Here is a 17953-nt window from a genome sequence, read left to right as displayed (position 1 = left end):
ATTATTACTAAGAGACAGGCTTACTTTCTGTTTCCCAAACTGGAACAGGAGATCACACACTGTATTATTATTATTGAGAGACAGGCTCACTGTGTCTTCGTTTGGGCTGGGACAGTAGATCACACACTGTATTATTATTACTGAGAGACAGGCTCACTGTCTGTTCCTCAGGCTGGGACAGGAGATCACACACTGTATTATTATTATTGAGAGAAGGCTCACTGTCTGCTCCCCAGGCTGGGACAAGAGATAACGCACTGTATTATTATTTAGAGACAAACTCACTGTCTGTTCCTCAGGCTGGGACAGTAGATCACACTGTATTATTATTATTGAGAGTCTGGCTCACTGTTCCCGAGGCTTGGACAGAAGATCCCACACTGTATTATTATTATTTAGAGACAGACTCACTGTCTTTTCCTCAGTCTGGGACAGGTGGTCACACACTATATTATAATTGAGAGACAGGGTCACTGTCTGTACCTCAGGCTGGGACAGGAGATCCCACACTGTATTATTATTATTGAGAGACAGGCTCACTGTCTGTTCCCCAGGCTGGGTCAGGAGCTCACATAGTATTATTATTATTGAGAGAAAGTCTCACTGTCTGTTCCTCAGGCTGGGACAGGAGATCATACACTGTATTATTATTATTGAGAGACAGGCTCACTGTCTGTTCCCCAGGCTGGGAGAGGAGATAACACTATATTATTATTGAGAGACAAACTTACTGTCTGTTCCTCAGGCTGGGACAGTAGATCACACTGTATTATTATTATGATTAAGAGTCTGGCTCACTGTTCCCCAGGCTGGGACAGGAGATCCCACACTGTATTATTGTTATTTAGAGACAGGCTCACTGTCTGTTCCTCAGGCTGGGACAGTAGATCACACTGTATTATTATTATTAATATTATTGAGAGTCTGTCACACTGTTCCCCAGGCTGGGACAGGAGATCCCACACTGTATTATTATTATTTTGAGACAGGCTCACTGTTTGTTCCTCAGGCTGGGACAGGAGATCACACACTGTATTATTATTATTGAGAGAGAGGCTCACTGTCTGTTCATCAGACTGGGACAGGAGATCCCACACTGAATTATTATTATTGAGAGACAGGCTTACTCTCTGTTCCTCAGGCTGAGACAGGACATCACATACTGTATTATTATTGAGAGACAGGCTCACTGTTTCTCAGGCTGGGACAGGAGATCATACTGTATTATTATTATTGAGAGACAAGCTCACTGTTCCTCATGCTGGGACAGGAGATCACACTGTATTATTATTATTGACAGATAAACTCACTGTTCCTCAGGCTGGGACAGGAGATCACACACTGTATTATTATTATTGCCAGATAAACTCACTGTTCCTCAGGCTGGGACAGTAGATCACACTGTATTATAATTATTGAGAGTCTGACTCACTATTTCCCAGGCTGGGACAGGAGATCACACACTGTATTATTATTATTGAGTATCTGGCTCACTGTTCCCCAGGCTGGGACAGGAAATCACACACTGTATTATTATTATTGAGAGAAAGGCTCACTGTCTGTTTCTCAGGCTGGAGCAGGATATCACACACTGTATTATTAGTATTGAGAGACAGCCTCAGTGCTCCCCAGGCTGGGACAGGAGATCACACAGTGAGTCTGTATCTCAATACTAATAATACAGTGTCTGTTCCTCTTGCTGGGACTGGAGATCACATACTGTTCTATTATTATTGAGAGACATGCTCACTGTTTGTTCTTCAGACTGGGACAGGACATTCCACACTAGGTTATTATTATTGAGAGACAGGCTCGCTGTCTGTTCCTCAGGCTAAGACAGGAGATCACACACTGGATTATTATTATTGAGAGACAGGTTTAGTGTTTGCAGGCGGCGGCTCCCCGTGCCCTGTCTGTGTGTCGTGCCCAAGAGCTCCTGGGAGGAAGAGAGAGCCCTCCCACTCGGGGGCTTTTCCACGGTCTGTGTGAGGGGGGCGGGTGTGTCCAGCAGCTTATCGAGCGGAAGCCTGGGGCGGCGGAGAGCTGTGATTGTTCCATTCTCCGACCACTCTCGGTGTAAACAAGTCCCTCCTGGTCTCTGCTTGAAATGCACTTTCCTGCGTTTGCTTTGGTGTAACTGGCTTCCCCTGCATGGGCGAATGTGAAGAAGATCCTTAGTAAGTCATTGAAGAAAACCGAGAAGAGGTCGGAGTGGCCTCTGTCATTCATCAACCATCCAGTCAGGCAGTACTCCTCCTATTCTGCCAGGACCCGGAATCGAACCGGGGTTGTTGCGGCCACAACACAAAATACTGGCCACTATATGATCACAGCGAGTTACCGAGACAGAAACAGGGGGGTGGGAAAGGATGTACTCTCTTCGTGTGACACTAGTTGGAAAAGTCCTGACGTTGCATTTCAACTGAGCCCTAGTATACATCGACCCTTCGACACTCTGAGTGCCAACTCTCTTGTGTGTTTTCTCCACCAAGCAGGTCATGAAGGCAGCAATTACAGTTTGCTTACATGACGCACTCACAACATGGCTGTATGCTCCCATATGGTCTAGCGGTTACGATACCTGATCTTCACCCAGGTGGCCTGGTTTCAGCTCCTTGTATGAGAACGTGTCAGTTTTGCCTCCTGCTTTCCAAAAGATCAGCACCGTGTACGAAGGAGCCGTATTTAAACCACTCGATCATGTGCAAAACGTACGAGAAGAGGGAGCGCATGTTTTCAACCGAGGACCTCTCGCGTGTGAGCCGAACTGATCATCGCTGCAGCTCGGAAACCTGCAGGAGGTGGGAGGGGTGACTCTGGTAGACAGTGTTGACTTCGGCAATAGGATTTATACTCTCTAAGATGATATTTGCACTTTCTGGAGTGGAGATTTTCTCCAGTTCAGTAGCCCGATTTTGTCGATTGTGTGGAGAGGGCTGTAGAATGTGGGGCCGCCTTTCCTGCTCCGTCCATGACAGGCATGCTGGGCTCTGGTGTGAGAGCGCGGTCAATCAGTGCACTCCAACATAAATACTGGAAGCAGCTGAATAGCTTTGGCGAAGCTCAGCGCTTGGCCACTGGGCACGAGTTCCCATCGTTCTCTTTCTCAGCCCAAAACGCAAGCAAGACACCAGCAGCAGCCCCTGCATGTTTCCGTAGTGTAGCGGTTATCACATTCGCTGTGCGACTCTGTTGGTGAATCTCTTCTGTGCCTAGACCTGTAGGAGGAGCTTCTCCCAGACAGCCCTGTCAGTCTCACAGTGCACATCCTCTCCCTGAGACACTGACACAAGGAGGGTCGGGACCTCAGTTTTCCGCCTCCCCCGAAGGACGGCGCCTGTTTGCGCAGTAGAGTGTCACCATCAGGATGCTGGGGCATAAGGAAGCCACATGGACCGCAGGGTGAGTGCTCCGTACTGGTCCCAGTAACACCTCTTGCAGGAGCAGCAGCAACCTGAGCTTTTCCGGGGGGAATCTCCCATCCGGGTGCCGGCTAGGCTCACACCTGCACTTGAAAAGGCCGACAAATGACTCGTTCCCGCCGGAGCTGAATGTACCAACATGTGTCGTGTCGTCTACTTCCCCCGCCGCGCTGTGTTTGCTGTATTGTCTTTGAAGCCGGCCCCCGAGACGAGACGGGCTGTTCCTGTGCCCCAATTAACACTTTACAGGTGCCATTCCCCGGCATTGTGGCCATTGTCGGTGGTCACACGCGATAAGATAAGGTGGAGGAGGGCGGGGCATGCCCAGCGCCACACATTCAAGGAGGGGGCTGTGCGAGGTGAGGTGAGGTGCGACATGCTGGAGCCCCGACGCTGCTAATGCGGAGCACTTGTTAAACTGGCATTGAAAGGACGTGTGCGAACGGAGCGAGCCTTCCCTGCGGCGGAGCGTGGAAACTTTCTCCCCGCGCTGCAGGAGTTGTGTGCGCTGCAGCGGTGCCGAGAGAACAGCACAGAAGGCAGCAGGCTCTGGAGAGCGGGTAAGAGACAAACCTTGTGGGCAGGCGAGCAGGCCCGTTTTTTGGAAATTGCTGAAAAGGCTCCGGTGTTTGTTCGGTGTGTGGCAGGCGCACGACGCGAGCGTGCGTATCGATCTGCCAGTCTGGTGTTATGCAAATGAGGCCGAATTGCGTCCCGGGACATGCTGCGAATGCGCATTGGCGACTGCAGATGTGTAGGAAATGGCGCGCTCGTTTTCTCATTTTGCCCACACTTTTGAGTGTTAGTGTGGCTTGTGAGTGTGCGAAAGAGTGGGCCCAGCAGGAGGCGGTGGTGTGCGGGGCGAGGAGCTGGCCTAGGCTGTGCGCTTTGTGCTGTGGGTGCGGGCCGCTTGCAGGGGCTTGTACAGCTCATACTTACCTGGCAGGGGAGATACCTTGATCAAGAAGGAGGTTCACCCAGAGCGAGGCTCGGCCATTGCACTCCGGCTGTGCTGACCCCTGTGAATTCCCCAAATGTGGGAATCTCGACTGCATAATTTCTGGTAGTGGGGGACTGCGTTCGCGCTCTCCCCTGATGTGCTTGGTCCAATATCAGATACGGAAGAGTTATAACACCACGAGCTGCGATAGGATCCCAGTTCGAAAGGAGTCGATGCCACTGCTGGTTCCCGGTTTCTTTTAGTTAGAGGTCCGGAGAAGCATTTCAAGCTGGTTACGCTACTCCTTCCGGACATTCATTCCCTTTTCAAAGTCAGACATTTTGCTGTAGTCTGCATTATTTAGGCTGATTATCGAGGTTAGCCTTTATTTGGTCATGGGAGCCTCGGTACTGTATGCTAATTCTCAAGACAGTTTCACCCGTTTTCTGATTGCTAGGTTCTGTACCAGTGCAGACATATCAAACAGTGAATGGCTGTACCTCTATTGTATCCGTGCTCAATGAATGAAATCAGTAATAAATGAATATATGTATAGTTATACGAAAAACAAGTGGTTTATCGACTCATCTTCATTTGCAGATTTAGAGGCAGCTTCGATATTCGTTTTACAAATGGGTTTTTTTTTATATGGGTCACACACATGCCATAGCAACAAAACATCTCTAGAGATGAGGCTATAGATCACCTTTCCATCCTCCCAAAACCTACAGTACCAACGGCGACCCCTACTGGCCGAGAGAGCAAAGGCTTGCAGCACCTGGTATTCCAAGGCAGTCTCCCATCCAAGTACTAACCAGGCCCAACCCTGCTTAGCTTCCAAGATCAGACGAGATCGGGAACATTCCGGGTGGTGTGGCCGCAAGCAAAAGCCATGGCACCTGACTCGCTACTTGAAGCTGTGTGTTGCTGGGGCTCCGTGCCCCCCGAGCGGGACTGAAGGATCGTTCGTGTGCAGCTCTTTGGAAAGGAGTTTCTTTCCAAATCGCATTGTGTACCTGGATGTTGGCGAATGTGCTCCCTTGTGTTGACTTGTCCCTCACTGGAGGAGAACAAACAAACTGCTCGGAGGAGCACAAGGCAAGTCTTCACAAGACAAAAACCTCCAATGCACAGCACTCAAAACATTTCTGGGCTGTCGCGTGTTTATTTCAGCACATAAAGCGCACCAGTCCAACACGTCGGCCGGGCGCGCGGCGCCTCCGCCCTCTTGTGGCCTTGCGGCGTCAGAGCAAGAGGCTCCTTCTCGCTGCCTTTCCGCTGTGTTGCAGAGCCCTGAGAGGGAACCTGGAGCGCACACTTTGTGGGGGGCGGGAGACCGCGTTCGCGCTCTGCCCCCGATCTCTTGCGCGAGTGCTAAATCTCACGGCACCAACCAGCGGCCAGGAGACAAGTGCAATATCGCGGGACAGGGGGGCCTCGTCATTGATTGTTACATATGAGACGGGGATTAGGAGGAGACCCCGACTGATTGGTAAAGGGGAACACTAACACCAGAGTGACACCCGCGGCGTCTCATTTTGAGAGACTCCGTGGGATTTCTTAATGGCCAAGGTGGGTCGGGACCTCGGTTTTACGCCTCCCCCAAAGGACGGCGCCTGTTTGTGCAGCAGAGTGTCGCCATCAGGATGCTGGGGCATAAGAAAGCCACACAGACCGCAGGGTGAGCGCTCCCTACTGGTCCCAGTCATACGTCTTGCAGGAGCAGCAGCAACCTGACTTTTCCGGGGGGAATCTCCCATCCGGGTGCCGGCTAGGCTCACACCTGCTGGGCTGCCGTGGGTGAGCCCAGTCGAGAGTCGCAGGGTGAGATCTAGTCACCGGGGAGAAACGATACAAGCGAAGGATTACTCGGCTCCCAGCACTTGAAAAGGCCAACAAATGACTCGTTCCCGCCGGAGCTGAATGTACCTGCATGTGTCGTGTCGTCTACTTCCCCCGCCCCGCTGTGTTTGCTGTATTGTCTTTGAAGCCGGCCCCCGAGACGAGACGGGCTGTTCCTGTGCCCCAATTAACACTTTACAGGTGCCATTCCCCGGCATTGTGGCCATTGTCGGTGGTCACACGCGATAAGATAAGGTGGAGGAGAGCGGGGCATGCCCAGCGCCAGACATTCAAGGAGGGGGCTGTGCGAGGTGAGGTGAGGTGCGACACGCCGGAGCCCCGACGCTGCTAATGCGGAGCACTTGTTGAACTGGCATTGAAAGGACGTGTGCGCACGGAGCGAGCCAACCCTGCGGTGGAGCGTGGAAACTTTCTCCCCGCGCTGCAGGAGTTGTGTGCGCTGCAGCGGTGCCGAGAGAACAGCACAGAAGGCAGCAGGCTCTGGAGAGCGGGTAAGAGACAAACCTTGTGGGCAGGCGAGCAGGCCCGTTTTTTGGAAATTGCTGAAAAGGCTCCGGTGTTTGTTCGGTGTGTGGCAGGCGCACGACGCGAGCTTGCGTAGCGATCTGCCGGTCTGGTGTTATGCAAATGAGGCCAAATTGCGTCCCGGGACATGCTGCGAATGCACATTGGCGACTGCAGATGTGTAGGAAACGGCGCGCTCGTTTTCTCGTTTTGCCCACCCTTTTGAGTGTTAGTGTGGCGTGTGAGTGTGCGAAAGAGTGGGCCCAGCAGGAGGCGGTGGTGTGCGGGGCGAGGAGCTGGCCTAGGCTGCGCGCTTTGTGCTGTGGGTGCGGGCCGCTTGCAGGGGCTTGTACAGCTCATACTTACCTGGCAGGGGAGATACCTTGATCAGCTTGTAGGTGGAGTTGTTGGATTGTTTTCTTGTTTTGTGGAAGCAGTGTTTGTTTTGCAGTTTACGAAATGGCAACTTTTGGATCCCGCAAGAATGCTGTGCGTTTTGAGCTTTTGGATGACCTCTTCATGGATCGTATGCAGTTCAGCAGAAAAGTGTTGCAGAAGGAACTTGGCTTTGAACCTCGGCACTTGGATTTCATCTTCGCTCTCCCAGGTCAGAAAGCATTTGAGGTTGTATTTGCTACCTATCCTCTGTTTGAACAATGTGTGGATGTGTTTGAGGCAAAAAGAGGGAAAGTTCCTGCTCTTGAGAAGATCAACTTGCAGCCTTTGACACAGAGAGAGAGGAAAACTGTGCATGTTGTTATGTTCTCGGAACTGGCAAAGACGGAGGACATTCACACCTGGCTTAACCAGTACTGCACCGTCCACCATGGAACTGAGGTTAGAGATGTTGACGGTATAAAAACAGGAGCAAGGAAATTCGAGGTTCGCTTGCTACCGGACAATGTAAATGGAGGCTTAAGGCACCTGCCCTCTACAATCCGGCTGGGCGCCTGCAATGGCTATGTTTTTTATGTGGGACAACCAAAGGTGTGTCGGCGCTGTGGTGCTGTGGGACACCTGGCATCGTCCTGCACTGTGAAATGCTGCAAGACCTGTGGCAAACAGGGACATTTAGCCTCTGACTGTTCAATGCTGCCAAAGTGCAATTTATGTGGCTCGGAAGGACACGTTTTTAAGAACTGCCCTCACGCCTACGCCAATAAACTCAAAATGAGAAAGGATGAGGCAGTGCTTGTTTCGGCCAAACCGGCCCGAAAAGCCAAAGCAAACAACAAGTCAAACAAAGAACCCTTGTTGGACAAAGACTCTCAGCCTCCAGCCAGGATCAGTCCTGCTGTGGCTCCGGGGCCGGTGGAAGAAAGATCCACTACGCCCCCACAACCGCAGACTGCACCAGACAAGCACGAGGGTTTGAAAATCCCCGAGAACAGCGAGGACCCCTCCCCCACTCCTGCTCCTCAGAACGAGGGCCAGTGTGGGGCCCCCCGGTGGAGCGGGTCCAGCGAGGATACCCAGGATTCAGCGGAGCTGCTTTTCCCAGACTCTGCAAGGGCTACAGATGCCCTCCTCTCCTCCATCCAGTCCATCACGGTGGATCTGCAGCAGCTGGTGGGTGAGGGGGAAGAGGAGACTGGTGCATCTGCTGCACCCCTTTCCCCTCAGTGCTCCCAGGAGCTGGACGTGAGGAAAAGGAAAAATGACTCTGTTTTCTCCCCGAGCGAGGAGGAAGGAGAGCATGGCGATGGGGACAGCTGGAACCCCTCCACCCCTCCCTCTACCCCCTTCCTTGAAAGGGACTCCGTGAACACTTTTACTGCTGCCACCCTGATGAAGGCTCATTCAGAGGATGGCTGGCAGGAAATTGGTAAGAAGAAAAAGAAGAAGGTAACAGGTGAGACAGAAGAGAAATGTGTTTTGTAAAGACTGGTTCCACTTTCTTATGTAATATGGCTCTAAACATAATTTCTCTTAACACCAGAGGTATCAATGACAGAGTTAAATGTCAGTCTGTCTTTGATTACCTCCAGCAGAGAGAGGGAGATGTGTTGATGTTGCAGGAGTGTGCTTTAGCCTATCAAGAGAGGTATAAAAGCTTTGAAGATAGGTGGGATAAAGGGCCTTCTGTTTGGTCAGGGGACAATAACAACAGAGCCTCTGGCGTGGCCATTCTTTTCAAAGGATGGGCTTTCAAATTGAAAAGTATTCAGAGGGTCATAGATGGCAGGTTGCTGTGTGTGGATGTGGAATGGGGGACCGTTAACCTGCGGCTAATCAATGTGTATTGTCCTACTGACGTGGGAGGAAGGGTGGAGCTACTCAAGGCACTCTCTCACCTATTGTTATGTAGCACAGACGTGATAGTGGGAGGGGATTTTAATTGTATCTTAGAGCACACAGACAGGCAGTCTAGCTCTCCGATAAAATTGGATTCCAGCTCACTGGCCCTGCAAAACTTAGTTCAAGACTTTAAACTCTCAGACACATATAGATGTATATATCCCACAACAGCAGGATATACATGGTCAGGGAGGAATAGCAGCTCCAGAATTGACTATTGCTTTGTCTCAGCGAGAGTGAAAGTTGTTGGGGTCACTCTTCAGCCTGTCTTCTTCTCAGATCATCAGGCTTTAGGGTGTAGAGTGGAACTCCAGGGCGGGACTGTCTTTGGCCCAGGCCTCTGGAAACTCAACACAAAGCTGCTAGAGAACGAGGGGGTAGTATCCCGCTACAAGGAGAAACTATCACAGTGGCTGTCCTTGCAGTGTCTGTACGGGTCAGTAGGAGAGTGGTGGGAGGAGGTGAAGGTGAGGACAAAGGCCTTTTTCATGGCTGAGGGAAGGAAGGCTGCTGCCAGACGGAGAGGAGTGCTAGCCAGGAAACAGAGGCAGCTGCAGCGTCTCTACACGATGCTGCACAGTGGCCTCGATGTGCTCGAGGATATCACCCTTTTAAAAAAGGACATCCGGAGCATAGCCGAAGAAAGTAGTCGAGGAGTGCTGTTAAGAAGCAGAGTGCAGTTCTTAGAAGAAAATGAGAAGTGTACTCGCTTCTTTTTCAGGAAAGTGGTAGGCTCCAAGTCTGTCATGGAAAGTGTAGTTGATGAGGAGGGACGAGAGAGAACAGAGCCGAGTGCTATCCTCTCCTGCACCGAGGCCTTCTACTCAAGACTGTACAGCTCTACAGAGGTAAAGGATGAAGAAATTCATTTTTTCACCTCAAAGCTAGAAAACGTTTTGAGTGAAGAAGACAGGGAAGTACTAGAGAGGGATTTGACAGTAGAAGAGCTGAGACAGGCTATGGAGAGCTTACAGAAGGGGAAAACTCCGGGTGCTGACGGGCTCCCTAAAGAATTTTATTGCACCTTTTGGGATCTGCTTCAGGATCCACTAGAACTGGAGACCCCTCAGCCTGTTAGGCGTGGACACTAAGATCCTGTCCAAAGCCCTTTTCCTGCGCCTACAAAATGTAGTGGCCTCACTGGTAGGGAAAGAACAGACTTGTGGGATAGCAGGACGCCTGATGAACGACAACCTGGCCTTGTTGAGGGATGTTTGTCTGTACTCGGAGGATCGCTCCCTCCCTCTGTGCATTTTAGGTGTAGACCTAGAAAAGGCCTTTGACCGCCTAAACCGGCAGTACTTAACATCGATACTTGAGCACATGAAGTTTGGCCCCATCATGAGAAAGTGGATTAACCTGCTGTACACAGGTAGCAACAACAGAGTAATGGTTAATGGCAATAGATCACGCCCCTTTGAAGTCTGTTCAGGGTTGAGGCAGGACTGCCCATTATCCCCCTTGTTATTCGTTTTGGCTATGGAGCCCTTAGCCTGTGCCTTGCGCCAGGATCAGGCCATTAATGGGATACCAGTGCCTGGAAGTGGGGGAGGAGAGGTAAAGACATCTCTATACATGGATGACGTCACCCTGCTCCTCTCTGACAATGCCTCAATTAGCAGAGCTCTGCAGTGCTGTGATTGTTTCTCTTTGGCTTCCTCTGCAAAAATTAACAAATCTAAGAGTGAGATTTTTTATCAGAACTGGAGGGAGCCAAAAGAAGGACATGATCTCAGGCTGCAAGAGAAGAGAATTAAGGTCCTGGGGGTGTATTTTGGAGAAGAGATGGGAACAGAAAATTGGCAGAACAAATTGCCAATCTTAAACAAAAAACTGATGCAATGGAAGGACCGAGACCTCACCATGACAGGGAAGGTGCTGGTCATCAAAGCTGAGCTCTTGCTTGTCTTGAATTTTCTGGCTTCTACCTTCCCAATCCCACACCGTGTTGTGGCGGTGCTGAGGAGATTGATGTTTCAATTTCTATGGGGTGGGAAGCAGGAAAGACTCAGAAGGGAAATAATGTACAGGCCGCTACCCTCAGGGGGGAAGTCTGTCCCAGATATTGCTACGAAGCTGCTGTGCATTTTCCTGGCCTCTGTGCTGAGAGGCTTTGCAACAGCACCTGCAGCGCGTACCTGGACTTATTTTTCCAGGCTCTGGATAGGTAGGGAGGTGTTCAGAGTGTGGGGTGTCAGACCCAAGCTGGATGTCCCACTCTCTGACACATGCCCTGCAATTTATGGGACAGTTAAAAGTTTTCTAAGATCTCACCCAATTGGCCATATTCCCCTCCGAGATGTCAGCGTCCAAAAACTGGAAGATTTCGTTGCACCCCAGAACAATAGGCAGACCCCTGTGGGCATTTTAACATCAGCCCAAACAAGGAAGGTGTGGAAACACACATCCTCTAAGTTTCTGTGCAACATTCACAGAGATTTAGCCTGGAGTGTCGTCCACCAGTGCTTACCGGTACGAACTTTCTTGTACCGTAGGGGCCTCACCCCCAGCCCTCGCTGCGTTAGGGTGGGCATGCGGCGAGGAGGAGACTGTGACCCATCTCCTGTGGTCCTGCTTTTTTGCTAAGGCCTTCTGGGCACAGTTTGAAGATTGGTTGCAAGCTCTCTCGCCCCAATTTACCCTGACCGCTGCTTTCGTCATATACGGCATCTCTCCTGTCAAACACGTCAGGAGGAAGTTTGACAGGATCTGGGCCGTGGTGAACAGTGGGAAAGACGCCCTGTGGAGAGTGAGGAACATGGGGCTGTTCAAAGGCATCGAGGTCCCAGTCAAGGCAGCAGGTAGCCTGGCCCTGTTCATCACCCGAGAGAACTATTACCTCAGAGATCTGTGGAGAGAAGGGAGGGAGGAAGCAGAAAATCTGTGGGAAATAGAGAGCATAGGTCAATATCTCAAGAAACTGTGAAAAACATTATCATGTTTAAGTAAAGAATGTGATTTGCACCAGAAAAAAAGAAATTGTTGCTATGTAACTGGTACCGTGTCAAAATGTAATGAGATGTGATCATATATACTGTTTTAAGTATGTATATTAATGTAAAGCTTTCTAAATTGTGATGTCCTGTACTTTTTTGTGAAAAGAAAATAAAGTTCTTAAAAATCGAATCGGTTCACCCAGAGCGAGGCTCGGCCATTGCACTCCGGCTGTGCTGACCCCTGCGAATTCCCCAAATTTGGGAATCTCGACTGCATAATTTCTGGTAGTGGGGGACTGCGTTCGCGCTCTCCCCTGATGTGCTTGGTCCAATATCAGATACGGAAGAGTTATGACACCACGAGCTGACTCGCTACTTGAAGCTGTGTGTGGCTGGGGCTCCGTGCCCCCCGAGCGGGACTGAAGGATCGTTCGTGTGCAGCTCTTTGGAAAGGAGCTCTTTCCAAATCGCATTGTGTACCTGGATGTTGGCGAATGTGCTCCCTTGTGTTGACTTGTCCCGCACTGGAGGAGAACAAACAAACTGCTCGGAGGAGCACAAGGCAAGTCTTCACAAGACAAAAACCTCCAATGCCCAGCACTCAAAACATTTCTGGGCTGTCGCGTGTTTATTTCAGCACATAAAGCGCACCAGTCCAACACGTCGGCCGGGCGCGCGGCACCTCCGCCCACTTGTGGCCTTGCGGCGTCAGAGCAAGAGGCTCCTTCTAGCTGCCTTTCCGCTGTGTTGCAGAGCCCTGAGAGGGAACCTGGAGCGCACACTTTGTGGGGGGCGGGAGACCGCGTTCGCGCTCTGCCCCCGATCTCTTGCGCGAGTGCTAAATCTCACGGCGCAAGCCAGCGACCTGGAGACAAGTGCAATATCGCGGGACAGGGGGGCCTCGTCATTGATTGTTACATATGAGATGGGGATTAGGAGGAGACCCCGACTGATTGGTAAAGGGGAACACTAACACCAGAGTGACACCCGCGGCGTCTCATTTTGAGAGACGCCCTAGGATTTCTTAATGGCCAAGGAGGGTCGGGACCTCGGTTTTACGCCTCCCCCGAAGACGGCGCCTGTTTGTGCAGCAGAGTGTCGCCATCAGGATGCTGGGGCATAAGAAAGCCACACAGACCGCAGGGTGAGCGCTCCCTACTGGTCCCAGTCACACGTCTTGCAGGAGCAGCAGCAACCTGAGCTTTTCCGGGGGGAATCTCCCATCCGGTTGCCGGCTAGGCTCACACCTGCTGGGCTGCCGTGGGTGAGCCCAGTCGAGAGTCGCAGGGTGAGATCTAGTCACCGGGGAGAAACAATACAAGCGAAGGATTACTCGGCTCCCAGCACTTGAAAAGGCCGACAAATGACTCGTTCCCGCCGGAGCTGAATGTACCTGCATGTGTCGTGTCGTCTACTTCCCCCGCCCCCCTGTGTTTGCTGTATTGTCTTTGAAGCCGGCCCCCGAGACGAGACGGGCTGTTCCTGTGCCCCAGTTAACACTTTACAGGTGCCATTACCCGGCATTGTGGCCATTGTCGGTGGTCACACGCGATAAGATAAGGTGGAGGAGGGCGGGGCATGCCCAGCGCCAGACATTCAAGGAGGGGGCTGTGCGAAGTGAGGTGAGGTGCGACACGCCGGAGCCCCGACGCTGCTAATGCGGAGCACATGTTGAACTGGCATTGAGAGGACGTGTGCGCACGGAGCGAGCCTTCCCTGCGGCGGAGCGTGGAAACTTTCTCCCCGCGCTGCAGGAGTTGTGTGCGCTGCAGCGGTGCCGAGAGAACAGCACAGAAGGCAGCAGGCTCTGGAGAGCGGGTAAGATTCAAACCTTGTGGGTAGGCGAGCAGGCCCGTTTTTTGGAAATTGCTGAAAAGGCTCCGGTGTTTGTTCGGTGTGTGGCAGGCGCACAACGCGAGCTTGCATAGCAATCTGCCGGTCTGGTGTTATGCAAATGAGGCCGAATTGCGTCCCGGGACATACTGCGAATGCGCATTGGCGACTGCAGATGTGTAGGAAACGGCACGCTTGTTTTCTCGTTTTGCCCACCCAAATTGAGCACGGATACAATAGAGGTACAGCCATTCACTGTTTGACATGTCTGCACTGGTACAGAACCTAGCAATCAGAAAACAGGTGAAACTGTCTTGAGAATTAGCATACAGTACCGAGGCCCCCATGACCAAATAAAGGCTAACCTCGATAATCAGCCTAAATAATGCAGACTACAGCAAGACGACTGACTTTGAAAAGGGAATTAATGTCTGGAAGGAGTAGTGGAACCAGCTTGAAATGCTTCCCTGGACCTCTAACTAAAAGAAACCGGGAACCAGCAGTGGCATCGACTCCTTTCGAACTGGGATCCTATCGCAGCTCGTGGTGTCGTAACTTTCCCTTATCCGATATTGGACCAAGCACATCAGGGGAGAGCGCGAACGCAGTCCCCCACTACCAGAAATTATGCAGTCGAGATTCCCACATTTGGGGAATTCGCAGGGGTCAGCACAGCCGGAGTGCAATGGCCGAGCCTCCCCCTGGGTGAACCGATTTTTTAAGAACTTTATTTTCTTTTCATAAAAAAATTCAGGACATCACAAATTAGAAAGGTTTACATTAATATACATACTTAAAACAGTATATATGATCACATCTCATTACATTTTGACATGGTACCAGTTACATAGCAACAATTTTCTTTTTTTCTGGTGCAAATCACATACTTTACTTAAACTTGATAATGTTTTTCACAGTTTCTTGAGATATTGACCTATGCTCTCTATTTCCCACAGATTTTCTGCTTCCTCCCTCCCTTCTCTCCACAGATCTCTGAAGTAATAGTTCTCTCGGGTGATGAACAGGGCCAGGCTACCTGCTGCCTTGACTGGGACCTCGATGCCTTTAAAGAGCCCCATGTTCCTCATTCTCCACAGGGCGTCTTTCCCACTGTTCACCACGGCCCAGATCCTGTCAAACACGTCAGGAGGAAGTTTGACAGGAGAGATGCCGTATATGACGAAAGCAGCGGTCAGGGTAAATTGGAGCGAGAGAGCTTGCAACCAATCTTCAAACTGTGCCCAGAAGGCCTTAGCAAAAAAGCAGGACCACAGGAGATGGGTCACAGTCTCCTCCTCGCCGCAGCCCACCCTAACCCAGCGAGGGCTGGGTGTGAGGCCCCTACGGTACAAGAAAGTTCGGACTGGTAAGCACTGGTGGGCGACACTCCAGGCTAAATCTCTGTGAATATTGCACAGAAACTTAGAGGATGTGTGTTTCCACACCTTCCTTGTTTGGGCTGATGTTAAAATGCCCACAGGGGTCTGCCTATTCTTCTGGGGTGCAACGAAATCTTCCAGTTTTTGGACGTTAGAGGATGTGTGTTTCCACACCTTCCTTGTTTGGGCTGATGTTAAAATGCCCACAGGGGTCTGCCTATTCTTCTGCGGTGCAACGAAATCTTCCAGTTTTTGGATGCTGACATCTCGGAGGGGAATATGGCCAATTGGGTGAGATCTTAGAAAACTTTTAACTGTCCCATAAATTGCAGGGCATGTGTCAGAGAGTGGGACATCCAGCTTGGGTCTGACACCCCACACTCTAAACACCTCGCTGCCTACCCAGGGCCTGGAAAAATAAGTCCAGGTACGCGCTGCAGGTGCTGGTGCAAAGCCTCTCAGCACAAAGGCCAGGAAAATGCACAGCAGCTTCATGGCAATATCTGGGACAGACTTCCCCCCTGAGAGTAGCGGCCTGTACATTATTTCCCTTCTGAGTCTTTCCTGCTTCCCACCCCATAGAAAATGAAACATCCATCTCCTCAGCACCGCTGCAACACGGTGTGGGATTGGGAAGATAGAAGCCAGAAAATTCAAGACAGGCAAGAGCTGGGCTTTTATGACCAGCACCTTCCCTGTCATGGTGAGGTCTCGGTCCTTCCATTGCATCAGTTTTTTGTTTAAGATTGGCAATTTGATCTGCCAATTTACTGTTCCCATCTCTTCTCCAAAATACACCCCCAGGACCTTAATTCTCTTCTCTTGCAGCCTGAGATCATGTCCTTCTTTTGGCTCCCTCCAGTTCTGATAAAAAATCTCACTCTTAGATTTGTTAATTTTTGCAGAGGAAGCCAAAGAGAAACGATCACAGCACTGCAGAGCTCTGCTAATTGAGACATTGTCAGAGAGGAGCAGGGTGACGTCATCCATTTATAGAGATGTCTTTACCTCTCCCCCCCCACTTCCAGGCACTGGTATCCCATTAATGGCCTGATCCTGGCGCAAGGCACAGGCTAAGGGCTCCATAGCCAAAACGAATAACAAGGGGGATAATGGGCAGCCCTGCCTCACCCCTGAACAGACTTCAAAGGGGCATGATCTATTGCCATTAACCATTACTCTGCTGTTGCTACCTGTGTACAGCAGGTTAATCCACTTTCTCATGATGGGGCCAAACTTCATGTGCTCAAGTACAGATGTTAAGTACTGCCGGTTTAGTCGGTCAAAGGCCTTTTCTAGGTCTACACCTAAAATGCACAGAGGGAGGGAGCGGTCCTCTGAGTACAGACAGACATCCCTCAACAAGGCCAGGTTGTCGCTCATCAGGCGTCCTGCTATCCCACAAGTCTGTTCTTTCCCTACCAGTGAGGTCACTACATTTTGTAGGTACAGGAAAAGGGCTTTGGACAGGATCTTAGTGTCCACGCCTAACAGGCTGAGGGGTCTCCAGTTCTTTATGTCATTCTTTGCTCCTTTCTTAAACAAGAGAGAGATAGTGCCTTCTCTTAAGGAGTCAGGCAGCAATTCTGTCTTATAGCTTTCCTTGTAAAGGAGCTTTAGCGGATCCTGAAGCAGATCCCAAAAGGTGCAATAAAATTCCTTAGGGAGCCCGTCAGCACCCGGAGTTTTCCCCTTCTGTAAGCTCTCCATAGCCTGTCTCAGCTCTTCTACTGTCAAATCCCTCTCAAGTACTTCCCTGTCTTCTTCACTCAAAACGTTTTCTAGCTTTGAGGTAAAAAAATGAATTTCTTCATCCTTTACCTCTGTACAGTCTTAAGTAGAAGGCCTCGATGCAGGAGAGGATAGCACTCGGCTCTGTTCTCTCTCTTCCCTCCTCATCAACTACACTTTCCATGACAGACTTGGAGCCTACCACTTTCCTGAAAAAGAAGCGAGTACACTTCTCATTTTCTTCCAAGAACTGCACTCAGCTTCTTAACAGCACTCCTCGACTACTTTCTTCCGCTATGCTCCGGATGTCCTTTTTTAAAAGGGTGATATCCTCGAGCACATTGAAGCCACTGTGCAGCATCATGTAGAGACGCTGCAGCTGCCTCTGTTTCCTGGCTAACACTCCTCTCCGTCTGGCAGCCTTCCTTCCCTCAGCCATGAAAGAAGCCCTTGTCCTCACCTTCACCTCCTCCCACCACTCTCCTACTGACCCATACAGACACTGCAAGGACAGCCACTGTGATAGTTTCTCCTTGTAGCGGGATACTACCCCGTCGTTCTCTAGCAGCTTTGTGTTGAGTTTCCAGAGGCCTGGGCCAAAGACAGTCCCGCCCTGGAGTTCCTCTCTACACCCTAAAGCTTGGTGATATGAGAAGAAGACAGGCTGATGAGTGACCCCAACAACTTTCACTCTCGCTTAGACAAAGCAATAGTCAATTCTGGAGCTGCTATTCCTCCCTGACCATGTATATCCTGCTGTTGTGGGATATATACATCTATATGTGTCTGAGAGTTTAAAGTCTTGAACTAAGTTTTGCAGGGCCAGTGAGCTGGAATCCAATTTTATCGGCCTTTTGGCTAAGATCAAGTTCAAGTGGCATGCCCGCAGTTCCTGTCTTTCCAAAGTTCTAGAAGGCGATCGAAGATCCTGAAGAATGCTTGAGCTGGTATCGCCCTAGGTTGAGCCTAGGGGGTTAAGGCCAAGGAGCAGCTGAGCTGGGTGGGATCCGGCAGCAACGTTCTCTCTCTCTCCTCTATCCTCTCCCC

At 50.8% G+C, this 17953-nt stretch overlaps 3 non-coding genes and 1 pseudogene across 3 annotated transcripts; 2 read left to right on the top strand and 2 right to left on the bottom strand.

The window, feature by feature from the left end:
• Positions 1-4353: 4353 nt before the first annotated feature.
• LOC148826748 (U1 spliceosomal RNA) lies at positions 4354-4517 on the top strand. Its single transcript, XR_016093026.1, has one exon. It is a non-coding gene; the product is annotated as a U1 spliceosomal RNA (small nuclear RNA).
• A 611-nt stretch (positions 4518-5128) lies between these two features.
• On the bottom strand, positions 5129-5247 carry LOC148826747 (5S ribosomal RNA; annotated as a pseudogene).
• A 6864-nt stretch (positions 5248-12111) lies between these two features.
• LOC148826746 (U1 spliceosomal RNA) lies at positions 12112-12280 on the top strand. Its single transcript, XR_016092757.1, has one exon. It is a non-coding gene; the product is annotated as a U1 spliceosomal RNA (small nuclear RNA).
• Positions 12281-14383: 2103 nt separating this feature from the next.
• Positions 14384-14547, bottom strand: LOC148826745 (U1 spliceosomal RNA). Its single transcript, XR_016092188.1, has one exon. It is a non-coding gene; the product is annotated as a U1 spliceosomal RNA (small nuclear RNA).
• Positions 14548-17953: the final 3406 nt, after the last annotated feature.

The sequence above is a fragment of the Atractosteus spatula genome, chromosome 10 (genome assembly GCF_055471065.1).
Source record: "Atractosteus spatula isolate fAtrSpa1 chromosome 10, fAtrSpa1.hap1, whole genome shotgun sequence".
Lineage (NCBI taxonomy): Eukaryota > Metazoa > Chordata > Actinopteri > Semionotiformes > Lepisosteidae > Atractosteus > Atractosteus spatula.
The sequence above is the reverse complement of the archived record's forward strand: the minus strand, read 5'-3'. Positions and strand labels throughout refer to the sequence as shown.